A 17,268-nucleotide genomic window follows, 5' to 3' on the forward strand; every position below is an offset into this window, starting at 1 on the left:
TTATGAGTGAGCTTAAGCTTTATTTGCTTCTTCGATTACATTTTTCTATTTTCCTCCCTTTCCTTTATATACTCTGATTATTAATGCAATGCCTGTTATATATGTTGGCAATGTCTTCTTCCAGCCTTCCATTATATTTAAGTTTCTTGGTGGTGTCTTTCATCATTCAGAAGTTTTGAATATTAGGTAGCCAAATCTCTCAATATTTTCTTTTCTTATTTTTTTTTTTGAGACGGAGTCTCGCTCTTTCGCCCAGGCCGGACTGCAGTGGCGTTATCTCGGCTCACTGCAACTTCAACCCTCCTGGGTTCACGCCATTCTCCTGCCTCAGCCTCCCGAGTAGCTGGGACTACAGGCGCCTGCCACCGCGCCCGGCTAATTTTTTGTATTTTTTGTAGAGACGGGGTTTCACCGTGTTAGCCAGGATGGTCTTAGTCTCCTGACCTCGTGATCCGCCCGCCTCGGTCTCCCAATATTTTCTTTTATGGCTTATAGAGTTTACAACTTGCTTATGATTCCTCGAATCAAGGCTGTAAAGATATTTTTCTGTGTTTCATTCAAATAGTTTTAAGGTTTTCTCAAGGTCTAATGTCTAATCCATCTAGAATTTTTATGTGGTTGCAAGGAAGGAATCAAACTTAAATTTTTCCCTAAATGGATATCTAAATGTCCTAATGCTCTTTATTGCCTAGTCCATCTTTTTACCACTACTTTGAACATAAAGTAGTTGGCTAGCTACTCATTTCCGAGGGAAGTTCTGGGAAAATCTCTACATCATGTCTGTCACAAGGTCAAGGAAACAAAAATGCAAAACAGACATATAATTTCAATAAATACTGAAACCATATTTGATGAAATTAAACAGGCCTCCCTAACTTAAAAACAGTAATAACAACAAACTTAGGATAAAAATAAAGGAAATAATGGGACATTTCCTTAACAAGATAACTACCTTTTAATTTTTATATTTATAGTTTTTCAAATTAAAAAAATAATAAAAATAGAGATGAGGGGTCTTGCTGTGTTGCCCAGGCTGGTCTTGAGCACCTGGGCTCAACTAATCCTCCCGCCTCAGCTTCCCAAAGTGCTGGAATTACAGGAACGAGCCACCATGCCCGGCCAACTACTTTTATCTTAAATAGTTCATCTGTACATAACAGAGAAAGGAGAAATGTATTCTTTATTAAATCAGGAATGAGGTAAAGATGCCATTATTGGCCAGGCATGGTGGCTCATGCCTATAATCCCAGCACTTTGGGAGGCCAAGGTGGGAGGATCACTTGAGCCCAGGAGTTTGAAACCAACCTTGGGAACACAGCATGATCCCATCTCTACTAAAAATTAAAAAAAACACACACACATTAGCGGGGCGTTGTGGCACACACCTATTACTGGGGAGGCTGAAGCAGGAAGATCGCTTAAGCCTAGTAGTTTGAGGCTGCAGTGAACTATAATCACACCACTGCACCCCAGCCTGGGTGACAGAGTGAGACACTGTTCTAAAAAATAAATAAATAATTTAAAAATTAAAAATTAAAAATTAAATTAAAAATTAAAAATTAAATTAAAAATTTTTTAAATAAAAAAAGATGCCACTATCAACAAGTGTTTGGCTGGGTGCAGTGGCTCATGCCTGTTAATCCCAGCACTTTGGGAGGCAGAGGCGGGTGGATCACTTGAGGTCAGGAGTTCAAGACCAGCCTGGCCAACATGGAGAAACCCTGTCTCCACTAAAAATACAAAAATTAGCCAGGCGTGGTAGCACACGTCTATAATCCCTGCTACTAGGGAGGCTCAGGCAGGAGAATTGCTTGAACCCAGGGGGCGGAGGTTTCAGTGAGCCGAGATCGTGCCACTGCACTCTAGCCTGGGCGACAGAGTGAGAATTTGTCTCAAAAAAAAAAAAAAATTAAGATAAGTGTTTGGAAATCAATTTATTTCTGTATACCAACAGAAACTGGCCCAAACATGTAAAGGGAAACTCCTGGGCAAAATGATAGTATGGAGCCAGTGGACCCACTTAACAAACCTCCTCCTTCCAATATTCTTGAAAGTGACCAGTGAAATTAAAGATAGGGGAGACCGGCTTCAGTGGCGGGAACTAGAGAAATATGCCAACCACATACCAGGCCTCAAAGCAAGGTGGGTAGCCAGCTGGATCTAATCATACCTCTTATTATTTATTATTATTCTATTATTTGCTAAACTTCTCTGAACCTGGTATTGTGCTACGGCTGTATATGCATTATCCTATTTAATCCTTGCATCAGTAAGCCTATCAAGTAGATATCCTTATCCCCATTTAAAAAAATAAGATCTATTAAATATATCTGATTCAAGGGTAGAGGGTGGCAGATCCCAGTTTGGAAGCTAGGTAGATCTGATTCCAAAATTCATGGTCCTCTGCATGATCAGGCCTCTTGACTCTCAAGTCCCAGGAAAGGCACTAAATAGAGAATCTGAAGAGTGGAGGTGAGAAAGGGATGAATGGGATATGGGGGGCGCAGAGTGGCAAGCCCTGTGCAGTTAGGGGAGAACGCTCATAACCACCTGCATGAATGAAGTGCCCTAATGTGCAGACGTTTCTCTTTCACTTAATGCTCCCATGACCCTGGCAGGTACCGTCACAATCTGCGTGGACTGTGAGGCTACCTGCCAGGGTCATGGGCGCATGCAGAATGTAAGGCTTGGAGAAGTTAGGAGGTGGCCCAGGGCACACAGAGACTAGTTAGGGATTTGCCTCCCAGGCACCTGTACTGCCTCCACAGGCAATGCTACAGGATGTCCTTAGGTCCTCCCAGCCTGGCTGGGCCAGGGCACAAGTGGTGGGAAATCTGGCAGGGGCTTGCTCTCCCAATCCATACCCAAAGGCAAAGGGCCAAAGGAAACAGGAAATAGGGGCTGGTCATCTCTTTAGGGAGAGAGATGGGGTGAGAGGACAGCCCAATTAAAAGATTGTCAGTGGCTGGGAGGGCCTGAGCTGTACAAAGCCTCCTTGTCTTCTTCCTTTGGCACAAGAGAAGATTTCCAGAGGTACCAGAAAGACCCACGCCGGGAGAGCTCTCAGTGAGCGCTGGGCAAACCTAGCCCATTCTGCACAGATGAAGAGGGGCTACTAACCCAAGGCACAGAAGTTATAGCCAGAGAAAGTGAGCCAGTGAAGTGTGAATGTGGATGTCTCTCGGGGGAAGGAAAAGGAGAGGGCGACTTGATGGGTTGAGATTTGTTTTTTTGAAGTTGGAAGTAGTGGCTCACTCCTGTAATCCTGGCACTTTAGGAGGCTGAGGCAGGAGGATGGCTTGAGTTCAGGAGTTCAAGACCAGCCTGGACAACATAGCCATATCCTGTCTCTACAAAAAAATTTAAAAATTAGCCGGGTGTGGTGGCACACACTTGTAGTCCCAGCTACTCAGGGGGCTGATGTGGAAGGATGGCAGGAGCTTGGGAAGTCGAGGCTGCAGTAAACTATGATTACATTACTGCATATGCCAGCCTGGGTGACAGAGTGAGACCCATCTCAAAAAAAGAAAAAAATAAGAAGTTTTTTGTTTCTTTTTTTGTTGTTGTTGTTCCCAAGTTTTATTCAAGAACTCATACAAAATATTCCAGATAAATGAAATTTAATCCTCGTCTTCCTCGTCCTGATTAATTTAGAAATAATGTAATCCATAACTCTCTTTGCTGTTAGCAGCTACGCAAACCAATCACATAGATTATTCTTCTTTGAATATTTTTTGGTGTAATATTTCAAATACCTTTTGGAAAAAGTCACCTCAGATGTCATGGCGATCTTTCTCTTGCTCCTTTCGATGGTCACCACCCCTCCGCCAAGTTTCCCAGCTTTTCAGTTCACTTTGATCCTCTCTTGCAGAAACTGCTCAAAATTGGCAGCGTCTATGATTCCATATTCTACGGGGTGGGTGCAATCAAGACTGAACTTCAGAACCTGCTTCTTTTTTTTGCCCCTCTTCACCACAGGCTTTTTCCCGGGAGGCATGGTGGCAGTGGAGGCAGAAAGAGAACTGTTTCTTTTTAAATTGTTATTAATTTTATAAAATTTCAGTAGCTTTGGGGGTACAAGTTATATTTGGGTGCATGAATGAATTGTATAATGGTGAATTCTGAGATTTTAGTGTGTGCACCACCTAAGTAGTGTTCATCGTACCCAATATGTCGTATTTTATTCCACACTCCCCACCCATTCCCCGTTCTGAGTTTCCAGAGTCCATTATATCACTCTGTATGTCTCTGTGTCCTCATAGCTTATCTCTCACTTATAAGTGAGAACATATGGTATTTGGTTTTCCATTCCTGAGTTACTTCACTTAAAATAATGGTCTCCAACTCCATCCAAGTTGCTTCAAAAGACATTTCTGCTGGGTGCAGTGGCTCACGCCTGTAATCCCAGCACTTTGGGAGGCCGAAGCAGGCGGATCATGAGGTCAGGAGATCGAGACCGTCCTGGCTAACACGGTGAAACCCCGTCTCTACTAAAAATACAAAAAAAAAAAAAAAAAAAATTAGCCAGGCATGGTTGCCAGCATCTGTAGTCCCAGCTACTCGGGAGGCTGAGGCAGGAGAATGGCGTGAACCCGGGAGGCAGAGTTTGCAGTGAGCCGAGATCGCACCACTGCACTCCAGCCTGGGTGACAGAGCGAGACTTCATCTCAAAAAAAAAAAAAAAAAGACATTATTTCGTTCCTTTTTATGGCTGAGTAGTAGTCCATAGTGTATATATACCACATTTTCTTTATCCATTCATTGATCAGTGGGCACTTAAGGTGGTTCTGTACCTTGGGAATTATGAATTGTGCTGCAATAAGCGTAACCCCTTTATTTTGCCCCCTTTCTTACATGTGGCCCTGAATCCTCCCAGGTAGGAGAAGATGTAGGAAGATAGGAAAATCTGCTTGGTACAGGGAGAAGCAAAGTGTAGAATGAGGGTAGAGGTTTAATATTAACAGTTATGGCTGGGTGTGGTGGCTCACACCTATAATCCCAGCACTTCAGGAGGTGAGGTGGGCGGATCACCTGAAATCAGGAGTTTGAGACCAGCCTGGCCAACATGGTGAAACCCTGTCTCTACTAAAAAAAAAAAAAGAAAGAAAGAAAGAAAGAAAGAAAAAAAAAAATACAAAAATTAGCCAGGTGTGGTGGCACATGCCTGTAATCCCAGCTACTTGGGAGGCTGAGGCACGAGAATTGCTTAAACCCGGGAAGCAGAGGTTGCAGTGAGCTGAGATTGCATCACTGCATTCCAGCCTGTATGACAGAGCAAGACTGTCTCAAAATAATAATAATAATAATAATAATAATAATAATAATAATAATGATGATGATATTGGCCAGGCACGGTGGCTTATCTTGTAATCTTCACACTTTGGGAGGCCGAGGTGGGTGGATCACTCTAGGTCAGGAGTTCGAGACCAGCCTGGTCAACATGGTGAAACCCCATCTCTACCAAAAATATTCTTAAAAAATTAGCTGGATGTGGTGATGTGCACCTGTAATCCCAGCTACAGGAAGACTGAGGCAGGAGAATTGCTTGAACATGGGAGGCAGAGGTTGCAGTGAGCCGAGATCGTGCCACTGCACTCCAGTCTGGGTACAGAGCCAGACGCTATCTGAATAATAATAATAATCATAATATTAACAGTGAGCCGAGATCGTGCCACTGCACTCCAGTCTGGGTACAGAGCCAGACGCTGTCTGAATAATAATAATAATCATAATATTAACAGTTATAATAAATAGTTATATTCCTAACAGCCAACATTCATGATTTTGAATTCATGTCTAAGCCGGTGTGAAGTACTACATAGTCTGGTTTTTTTAATTTGTAAAAATTTTGTTATAGGTTTATTTTCTTCTGATTAAAATTTTTTTAACTTTTATGAGTACATAGTAGATATATATTTATGGGGCACATGAGATGTTTTGATGCAGGCATACAATGTGTAATAATTACATCAAGGTAAATGGGGTATCTATCACCTCAAGCATTTATCATTTTCTGTGTTACAAACATTCCAATTGTATGTACTCTTTCAATTACTTTTAAATGAACATAGAAAAGGTACAGTAGGCTGAGCATGGTGGCTCACACCTGTAATCCCAGCACCTTGGGAGGCTGAGGCAGGTGGATCACGAGGTCAGGAGATCGAGACCATCCTGGCTAACACGGTGAAACCCCGTCTCTACTAAAAAATATACAAAAAATTAGCCGGGCGTGGTGGCATGCATCTGTAGTCCCAGCTACTCGGGAGGCTGAGGCAGGACAATGGCGTGAACCTGGGAGGCAGAGCTTGCAGTGAGCAGAGACTGTGCGCCACTGCACTCCAGCCTGGGCAACAGAGCGAGACTCTGTCTCAAAAAAAAAAAAAAAAAAGAAAAAAGAAAGGGTACAGTAAAAATAAAAAAGAAAAAACATAAAAAATGTACAATAAATTATTGTTGACTATAATCACTCTGTTTTGCCATCAAATAGTAGATCTTATTCATTTTAACTATATATATTTCAACGGTTTTTGGAACAGGTGGTTTTTGGTTACATTGATTTCTTTTTCTTTTTTTTTTTTTTTTTTGTATTTTTAGTAGAGAGAGAGTTTCACCATGCTGGCCAGGCTGGTCTCAAACTCCTGACCTCAAATGATCCACCCGCCTTGGCCTCCCAAAGTGCTGGGATTACAGGTGTGAGCCACTGTGCCTGGCCAACATGGATAAGTTATTTAGTGGCAATTTCTGAGATTTTGGTGCACCTGTCACCTGAGCAGTGTACACTGTATTCAATGTGTAGTCTTCTATCCCTCACCACCTCCCACACTCTCTTCCCCCAGTCCCCAAGTCCATTATATCATTCTTATGCATTGCGTCCTCATAGCTTAGTTCCCACTTACAAATGAGAACATATGATTTTTGGTTTTTCATTCCTGGGTTACTTCACTTAGAATAATGGTCTCCACCTCCATCCACGCTGCTGCAAATGCCATTATTTTATTCCTTTTTATGGCTGAGTAGTATTCCATGGCTACATAGTCTATTTTTCAGTTAATCTTGGCTGCTACCCTATGTGATGGGCTCTGTGATTATCCCAGAGCTTAGCAATACCAGTTTTCTAACCAGTGTCTTTTGAAGTGATAAATCCATGTTTAGAAGAGGAGAAAACTGGCCTAAATGGAGGGTCCAGCAAAAGAACTCAGCCACCCATAGTGCCTGGTATCCACTTACTCGGTTTTGAGATGTTTTTGCAGCAGATTCACATTGCTAAGTGTCAATTCAGTTCATTGTGAAATCCATGACTATTTCCTGAGAATCTGTCAAGCTATGATTCCTGAATTCCCTGTGGGCTCAGCGGGTAGGAGTGGGTTGGCATTTCCCTCAAGCTCTTTGAGAATTTTCTCTGCAATGCTCTCTAGGGAGATGATCTTATTTGGCTCCTTGAGGTGAGAGTTGAAGTAAAATATAAACTGTCTGAAGACATTGCTTGGCTGACTGTTCAGAGCATTTCTGAGTTAGTATCTCTTAGTAAAGGAGGCAGAGGAATTGAGTTCAAATCGTGACTTTGTCCTTATTGGTGGTGTAGCCTCAGGCAGTTCACCTCTTCTCCCTGAGCCTCATCAACAAAGATGGAGTAATAATAACATCTATGGTCACAGCACAATGTAAATTCTCTTGCTCACCTGCCTCCAACCTGCTTTCCTGGGCCTGTCACTATGTTTTCTTTGCTGTATGTACTTGCAGGTTATAAATCTCCTGAGGGCAGAAAGGGTTGTGAGTAATGCCAGCTAGGCCTGCAGTGGTCCTGGAGGAGGAGCAAGGTTTCCAGGAGAGATGACTGGTGACCAAGGAGGAGCTGGCAGCTAACTCTGCTTCCTGAAGGAGGTGTAAAGTAAAGGCCTCACAAAGGGGTCTTTGAACATGAGTAGGAGTTTTCTAAGCAGTGCATCCTGCATGCCATGGAGTTTAACAAAGGTGGGTGGGTGACAGGTGAGTGGGCAGTAAATCTGGGGGAAGTTTTGGTCAGATTAGGGAGGGCCTCAAATGCCACTCTCAAAAGAGTAAACTTTCTTGCTGTAGGCAGAGGTGCCAGCAGGGTTTTTGGCTGAAGAATGACACAATCCCATCCAATTCCCTCTTTCTTTTTGTCTTTTTCCTTGGAAATAATTTTGAGCTTACAAAAAGAGTACAGCAAATTCTTGTACAACCTTCATCACCCTCCCCAAATATTAACATCTTACATAGCTACAGAATTATCAAAGTCAGGAAACAAACATTAATGCAATACTGTGTGAGAATCCACAAGCCTTATTCAGTGTTGCCAGTAGCGCCACTGACGTCCTTTTTCTGCTCCAGAATGCAATCCAGGACTGCAAGTGGCATTCCGCTGCCGTGTCTCAGTAGGATCCTTCCATTCAGGACAGCTCCTCAGTCTTTCTCCTCCTCTCATAATTTTGACAGTTTTGAAGCATCCAGGCTAGTTATTTTTGTTTTTCGTAAACTTGACACTCTTGAAGAGTACTGGCCAATTATTTTGTAGAATGTCCTCCAACTTGAGTTTGTATAATACTTTCTCAAAATGAGAATGACGTTATGTGTTTTTGGTGAGAACACCACAGGAGTGAGGTTATACCCTTCCCCATGCATTATATCAGGAGGCACATGTAATATTGCAGCATCCCATTACTGGAGATGATAACTTTGAGAGACGATGTGGCAAGGATTTCTCCATTGCAAAATCCTATTTTTCCTTTTGAACTTAATGAGTATCTTATGAGGAGATATCTTGGACTCTATGCAAATATCTTGTTTATTATCATACTTTCACCCAGCAATTTTGGCATTCATTGGTGATTCTTGTCTGCAATAATCATTACTGCTGTGTTTTCCAACAGGTGATTTTTCTACTTTCACAATTCCTTCTCTATTTATTAATTGTAATTCATTGGTAAGGAACAGCTGTCTCTTGCCTCCCAATTACTTTTGCAATTATTTCAGTATAGACTCGTGGATATTTAGTTTATTCTGCCAGTGATAATTCATGACCAACATCATTTGTTTCATTGCTCCAGTTGTCCCAGGTACAGCCACTGTGAGAGTCTTCAAGTCACCCCCTGTGTTTGTTTGAAATGCCCTTATTGTATTTTGAGCACTTTCTTTCTGACATAAGATGTTCCAGGATTATTTTATAATTTCACTGACCCCGCCCTATACTTAATCATTTCTCCAAAAAACTCTGCTTCCTTTTTTGAGGGAATGGTATTTAGAAACTAAGATCTGGGTACTGGATGTCCTCATTGTTACTGGGGTGTCACTGCGTCTAGGCCCTCTCAGCAGACAGAGCTAGGGAATATAGGTTACCAACTCTGAAACTATTTTATCGGTATTCTGGGATTGAGCAATTAAGTAAATATATTGTATTTAGTGGGAGGTAGGCTTCTCACTGTCAAAGAAAGAACTACAAATGAAAAGGGAAGGGCAGAGTGAACCCTGTTGTGTTAAATTAGAATAAGAGGCATTGGCATGAGCTCCTGGTATTTAATATATACACAGATTGACAGATATAGAAATAAATATGACCTGGCAATTCCATTCCTAGGCATAAACCTAGCAGAAATGCATGGTCATAAAAAATATGGATAAAAATGATCAAGATGGGTGTGGTGGCTCACGCCTGTAATCCCAACACTTTGGGAGGCTGAGGCAGGCAGATTGCTTGAGTCCAGCCTGGGCAACATGGCGAAACCCCATCTCCACTAAAAATACAAAATTAGCTGGGTGTGGTGGTGCATGCCTGTAGTCCCAGTTACTCGGGAGGCTGAGGTAGGAGGATGGCTTGAGCCTGGGAGTCAGAGACTGCAGTGAGCCGAGATTGTATCACTGCACTCCAACCTGGGGAACAGAGTGAGACCCTAGAAAGAAAGAAAGAAAGAAAGAAAGAAAGAAAGAAAGAAAGAAAGAAAGAAAGAAAGAAAGAAAGAAAGAGAAAGACAGAAAGAGAGGAAGGAAGGAAGGAAGGAAGAGAAAAGAAAAACAAGAATGATCATAGCTGCACTATTATAATAGTCCTAAGCTGGAAACTACTCAAATTCCCATTGACATCAGACTAAAGAATGAATGACCTACCACTACATGCAACATTATGGATGAAAATACAATTGATGAAAGAAATTTTCTCAAAAAATACTGTATAATACAATTGATATAAAGTACAAACCAAGCAAAATTAATCCATGCCACAAGAACTCAGTATCAATTTCCTGCAAGAGAAACGAGGGGGCTTCTGAGCTGCTGGTAATGTTCTGTCATTTGGTCTGGGTGCTGATTTCATGGGTGTGTTTATTTCTTAAAATGTATATACATGATCCATCAATAAAAAGTTTCTTAAAATATTCATCTCCTTGCTCTAAGCCTCATTTATATCTTTATGTCAACTCAGCTGCTGCACCGACCCCATAAAATGAATACAATAGGACTAACCTCTAAACCTGCTCCGCTTCTCTTCCCTTCCAGACTAGGATTGATATTTTCCTTCCAGGACTGGGACTCTTGTTTAATTTTCTTTTATTCCCTCTTCTTCTTTTTTTTTTTTTTTTGAGACGGAGTCTCACTCTGTTGCCCAGGCTGGAGTGCAATGGCGCAATCTCAGCTCACTGCAGCTCTATCTCCTGGGTTCAAGCAATTTTCCTGCCTCAGCCTCCCGAGTAGTTGGGATCACAGGTGTGTGCCACCACACCTGTCTAATTTCTGTATTTTTAGTAGAGACAGGGTTTCACCATGTTGGCCAGGCTGGTCTTGAACTCCTAACCTCAAATGATCCACCCCACTTGGCCTCCGAAAGTGCTGGGATTACAGGCGTGAGCCACCGCGCCCAGCTTCCCCCTTCTTTTCACAAGTTTGATTTCTCTCTCTCTCTCTCCCTCTCTTTTCTGCCTAGGACTCTTGATCCAGTCCCACCTGCTGGTGTAGGGAGGGAAGATAGTATAGCCCCAACCAGCTAGGAGGCTGCATAAGTGTAGGGGAGGAAAGTAACTGCCAGGGGCAAGGTAGGAGATGGTGCCATATTCCAGAGTTGTTGAAGGTTAATACCAGCTAATGGTCTTTCCGTTACTGCCTTCCAGGTATTTGCAACAAGGATTAAGGAGGAGAATAAAACTCTAATGCAATAAGCTTCCATCATTTGTAATGAACTAACTTATATTGTCCTTATTGTTAAAAGATTCATTTATTAAAAAGATAAAATCATCAGCCTGGAGTGGCAGATCATGCCTATAATAGCAGCATTTTGGGAGACTGAGGTGAGAAGATCGCTTAAGGCTGGGAGTTCAAGGCCAGCTTGGGCAATATAGTGCAACCCCCTGCTACATCATCATCATCATCATCATCATCATCATCATCGTCATTAGCCAGGCATGGTGGCTCATGTATGTAGTTCTAGCTACTCAGGGGGCTGAGTTTGGAGAATCACTTGAGCCCAGGAGGTCAAGGCTTCAGTGAGCCAAGCTTGCATCCCTTCACTCAAGCCTGGGCGACAGAGCAAGACGCTATCTCAAAAAATAAAAAAAGATAAAATCATGACTCTCCAATGGCAGATTATAACTAATTCAAAGGAGAAGTCAGAAAAGCTCAATTATATGGAGCAAAGGAATGTTGAAACACATTCACCAACAGAGCTCAAGCCAGCTTCTTCCAGGGTGGGAAAGGGAAGTCAATTGAACCTCTACTGGCAGGATTAAATGTACAGATCTAGAGCCAAGAATTAGTTTTCATTTCTATCAGTTATCTACATTTTACAAGCTGTAAAATGGCTCCCATGGAATCAAAAGCAGATAAAGTGAAAGGGTGTGCTATAGACAATACTTAATTTTCCATTGAAAGAAAATTTTCCTACACTTTCCCTCTCTTTTGATAAAAAATAATCTCATCTATTCCTGTGTAATTCACCAATAGTAACATATCAAATACACCTATTTATTTCTGGCACCTCTCTTTTCATAAGGGGAAGTAACAAATCTTTTGTGATTTTCAATGGTATGTCTGGGAAAGCTCAGCTATCATTCCTTTTATTTTATTTTATTTTATTTCACATTCAGGACTAATTTTGGGAATGCAAAATACAAAATTGTCAGGAGATTTGAATACTTAGTGTAGGATCATAGGTGTCTGAGAAGTAATACTTGCCTACCCATTTGTAAGAGACAATACAACATTTAAAAATAGGCCAGGTGCAGTGGCTCACTCCTGTAATCCCAGCACTTTGGGAGGCCGAGGCAGATGGATCAGCTGAGGTCAGGAGTTTGAGACCAACATGGTGAAAGTCCACCTCTACTGAAAATACAAAAAATTAGCTGGGCGTGGTGGCAGGCACCTGTAATCCCAGCTACTTGGGAGGCTGAGGCAGGAGAATCACTTGAATCCAGGAGGCTGAGATTGCAGTGAGCAGAGATCACATGACTGCACTCCAGCCTGAGCAACAGGAGTGAAACTCTGTCTCTAAAAAAAAAAGAAAATAAATAAATAAAAATAAATAAAAATAAAGATAGAAAATAACATGATCGTAAAGAACTTTAGCTCCCTCCTAAATAACAAATCTTGTTTCTTTAAATAACCAAGGGCATAATAAAATCAACATGAAAATCAAAAAATAGTTCTGGTAAAACACTGAATCTTTGCTATCTAGGTAGATTTACATAGAAAAAAAGAATAACCCTTCATAGTATAGGTGAAGACAACAAACAGTAAACTAGGGAAACAAGTCCATGAATATTAAACAAAATTTTTTAAGATTGTTAGTAAATTTCATGTGTTAAAATGCATATGATGTGTTTTATATGCATTATATATTATAAAATATTATACATTATATGATAAACTGTATGGTCTTATAAAAGCAAACTTTTATAAGATTTTTTTTTTTTTTTTTGAGACAGAGTCTCCCTCTGTCGCCCAGGTTGGAGTGCAGTGGCGCGATCTCGGCTTCACTGCAAGCTCTGCCTCCTGGGTTCACGCCATTCTCCTGCCTCAGCCTCCCGAGTAGCTGGGACTACAGGCGTCTGCCACCACGCCCGTCTATTTTTTTGTACTTTTTAGTAGAGACGGGGTTTCACCGTGTTAGCCAGGATGGTCTCAATCTCCTGACCTCGTGATCTGCCCGCCTCCGCCTCCTAAAGTGTTGGGATTACAGGCGTGAGTCACCGCGCCCGGCCCTATAAGATCTTAATAACATTTCATAGTGTCTAACATATTTCAGAATCAAGTATTTTACATATATATATACGTGTGTGTATATATATACACACACACATTATATATATATATATAAATATAGATTTAATCGAGACAGGGTCTCACTCTGTCGCACAAGCTGGAGTGCACTGGTGCGATCTCTGTTCACTGCAACCTCCGCCTCTTGGGATCAGGTGATCCTCCCACCTAAGCCTCCCGAATAGTTTGGAACTTACAGACACGCACCACCACACCTGGCTACTTTTTGTATTTTTTAGTAGGTTTTCCCATGCTGGCTAGGCTGGACTGGGAACTCCTGGGCTCAAATGATTCGCTGGCCTTGGCCTCCCAAAGTGCTGGGATTACAGGTGTGAGCCACTGCGTCCAGCCCCCAAACTCAGGTATTATAAATCAAAGCAAATAAAATTCACTTCAGGCCAGGCGCATGGCTCATGCCTGTAATCCCAGCACTTAGGGAGGTCAAGGTGGGTGGATCACCTGAGATCAGGAGTTCAAGACCAGCCTGGCCAACATGACGAAACCCCTGTCTCTACTAAAAATACAAAAATTAGCCAGGCATGGTGGTGCATGCCTGTATTTCCAGCTACTCAGGGGGCTGAGGAAGGAGAATTGTTTGAACACGAGAGGCAGAGGTTGCAGTAAGCCAAGATAGTGCCACTGTACTCCAGCCGAGGCAAGAGAGCTAGACACCATCTAAAAAAAAAAAAAAAAAATCATGTCAGCATGCTCTTTTGCATTCTATAGTAAACTCGCCCTTTATTTTAGGACCAATCCCAAGGGGCCCATGAGGTCAGAACTAATTTCATAATACTGCTGAGGTATATTTATTGTACTTCATTCATTGTTGCTATTTTTAAATGAATCATTAAATAAGCTTTCTTAAAAGTTATGTTTTATAGCAGCTGGGCATGGTGGCTCACGCCTGTAATCCCAGCACTTTGGGAGGCCAAAGTGAGTGGATTACCTGAGGTCAGGGGTTCAAGATCAGCCTGGCCAACATGGTGAAACCCCGTCTCTACTAAAAATATAAAAATTAGGTGGGTGTGGTGGCAGGTGCCTGTAGTTCCAGCTACTCAGGAGGCTGAGGCACGAGAATCACTTGAACCTGGGATGTCTCGGGTTCACTGAGCCAAGATCACGCCACCGCACTCCAGCCTGGGTGTCAGAGCGAGATTCCATCTCAAAAAAAAATATGTTTTATAGGTATGTGCTGAGAGGAATGAAAAAATGTTTTTTAGAAAGTTATGTTTAAATGTTTAACAGTAAATACTAATAGCTATAATCCACAAAGAAAGCTCTTTGGTGTCCTCAATATGTTGGAGGTGTGTAAAGAGGTTTCACCAAACAAACCAACCACAAAAAACTCCCAAACCCCCTGCCCCAAACCAAATCTGGGTACTTTAAGACAAAACTGCTGCTTTAAGACAAAACTACAGTTCTTTGTTTTCCTTAAAAAACAGAAGGCCGGGTGCGGTGGCTCACGCCTGTAATCCAACACTTTGGGAGGCTGAGGCGAGCGGATCACCTGAGGTCAGGAGTTCAAGACCAGCCTGGTCAAAATGGCGAAACCCCATCTCTACGAAAAATACAAAAATTAGCCAGGCGTGGTGGCGGGCACTTGTAATCCCAGCTACTTGGGAGGCTGGGGGCAGGAGGATCACTTGAACCTGGGAGGTGGAGGTTGCAGTGAGCCGAGATCATGCCATTGTACTCCAGCCTGGGCAACCAAGAGTGAAACTCTGCCTCAAAAAATATATATAAATAAATAAGGCCGGGTGTGGTGGCTCAGGCCTGTAATCCCAACTCTTAGGGAGGCAGAGGCAGGAGGATAGCTTGAACCTAGGAGTTTGAGACCTGGCTGGGCAATATAGTGAAACCCTGATCTCCACAAAAAGGAAAAAAAAAAAGACAAAAAAAACCCCAAAAAACCCACAAGTGTAAAAAAAAAAAGTATATACACTTAAATTATGCTTCATAATGCATGTTTTAGTCTTTCATTTTTCCTAGAAATTATTTATGTACCCAGCAGATATCCATCAGTTAAATGAGTACAAGGTTTTGAGTTACCTAAAGATCTTTGAAATTATTCTAAAGTAGACATACCATGAAAGATAACTTTTTTCTTTTGAGATGGAGTTTCGCTGTGTCACCCAGGCTGGAGTGCAGAGGTGCAATCTCCGCTCACTGCAACCCCCGCCTCCCGGGTTCAAGCGATTCTCCTGTTTCAGCCTCCTGAGTAGCTGGGACTACAGGCCCACAACACCACGCCCAGCTAATTTTAGTATTTTTAGTAAAGACAGGGTCTCATCATATCAGTCATGCTGGTCTCAAACTCCTGACCTCAGGTGATCCACCTGCCTCAGCCTCCCACAGTGCTGGGATTACATGTGTGAGTCACCTCGCCCAGCCAAAAGATAATTTTTGAAATAAAATTCATTAGCGTAATAATTCAATTTTGTTAAACACAGATTGAAATCTACATAAACATTATGTAAAAGCATGCTAGCTTATTTTATCAGTAAATATGTATAAGTTTAGGAAAATCATATACAAGCAGAATAAAAATGTATGCTTGCATTATACAATAATATGGTATACATTTCCAGAGTTATTTTATTCATACACTACATAAGAAGATACATATGTGTATGTTAGCATACTTATACACATTTGTCTCCGCTTACATCTTAGAGATCTTTCCTATCAGTATATGAGAGAACTTTCTCATTCTTTTTTTACAGGTGCAGAAAATCCTATTATATGATATGACAATTTTGCAATGAAAAATCTTGTCCATACATCTTTTGCATGAATCAGAATATATCTGTATTCCTGAGTCAAAGGGTCTGTGCATTTGTGATTTTGACTGATAATGCCAAATTGCCTTACAGAACTGACTTTAATGTACACTGTCATCCTCAGTGTATAAAATGCCTTTTTCCTCCCACGGCTCCAACAAGCATGTCATAAAACTCTTTTTTTTTTTTGAGACGGAGTTTCCCTCTCGTCACCCAGGCTGGAATGAAATGGCGAGATCTCGGCTCACTGCCACCTCTGCCTCCCAGGTTCAAGCGATTCTCCTGCCTCAGCCTCCTGAGTAGCTGGGATTACAGGGGCCCACCACCATGCCCAGCTAATTTTTGTATTTTTAGTAGAGATGAGGTTTCACCATGTTAGCCAGGCTAGCCTTAAACTTCTGACCTCAGGTGATCCACCAGGCTCAGCCTCCCAAAGTGATGGGATTACAGGAGTGAACCACCACGACCGGCCCATAAAACTCTTTTTTTTTTTTTTGAGTCGGAGTTTCGCTCTTGTTGCCCAGGCTGGAGTACAATGGCGCGATCTCAGCTCACCGCAACCTCCGCCTTCTGGGTTCAAGTAACTCTCCTGCCTAAGCCTTACAAGTAGCTGAGGTTACAGGCATGTGCCACCCCACCTGGGTAATTTGGTAGTTTTAGTAGAGTTGGGGTGTCGCCATGTTGGTCAGGCTGGTCTCGAACTCCCGACCTCAGATGATCCGCCTGCCTCAGCCTCCCAAAGTACTGGGATTACAGGCGTGAGCCACTGCGCCTGGCCATAAAACTCTTAAACATGTTCCTCAACATGATGGAAAATTGTTCTCTTAGTTCAGTCGTTTTTGCTTTTTGTTAGGTTTTGTTGTTGTTGTTGTTGTTTTGAGATGGAGACTCACTGTCACCAAGCTGGAGTGCAGTGGCTGTGATCTCGGCTCACTGCAACCTCCACCACCTGGGCTCAAGCGATTCTCCTGCCTCAGCCTCCCAAGTAGCTGGGACTGCAGGTGCACACCACCACGCCCAGCTAATTTTTGTATTTTTAGTAGAGTGGGGGTTTCACCATGTTGGCCAGGATGGTCTCGATCTCTTGACCTCATGATCTGCCTCCCAAAGTGCCGGGATTACAGATGTGAGCCATTGTGCCTGGCAATTTTTTTTTTTAATTAAAAAATAAGGCCAGGCTCAGTGGCTGGCCAGGCACAGTGGCTCATGCCTGTAATCCCGGCACTTT

General features: G+C 42.3%; 1 pseudogene; it reads right to left on the minus strand.

Moving 5' to 3' along the window:
- Positions 1-923: 923 nt before the first annotated feature.
- Positions 924-5,613, minus strand: LOC129393152 (large ribosomal subunit protein eL22-like; annotated as a pseudogene).
- Between the last annotated feature and the right edge of the window lie 11,655 nt (positions 5,614-17,268).

The sequence above is a fragment of the Pan paniscus genome, chromosome 8 (assembly GCF_029289425.2).
Source record: "Pan paniscus chromosome 8, NHGRI_mPanPan1-v2.0_pri, whole genome shotgun sequence".
Taxonomy (NCBI): domain Eukaryota; kingdom Metazoa; phylum Chordata; class Mammalia; order Primates; family Hominidae; genus Pan; species Pan paniscus.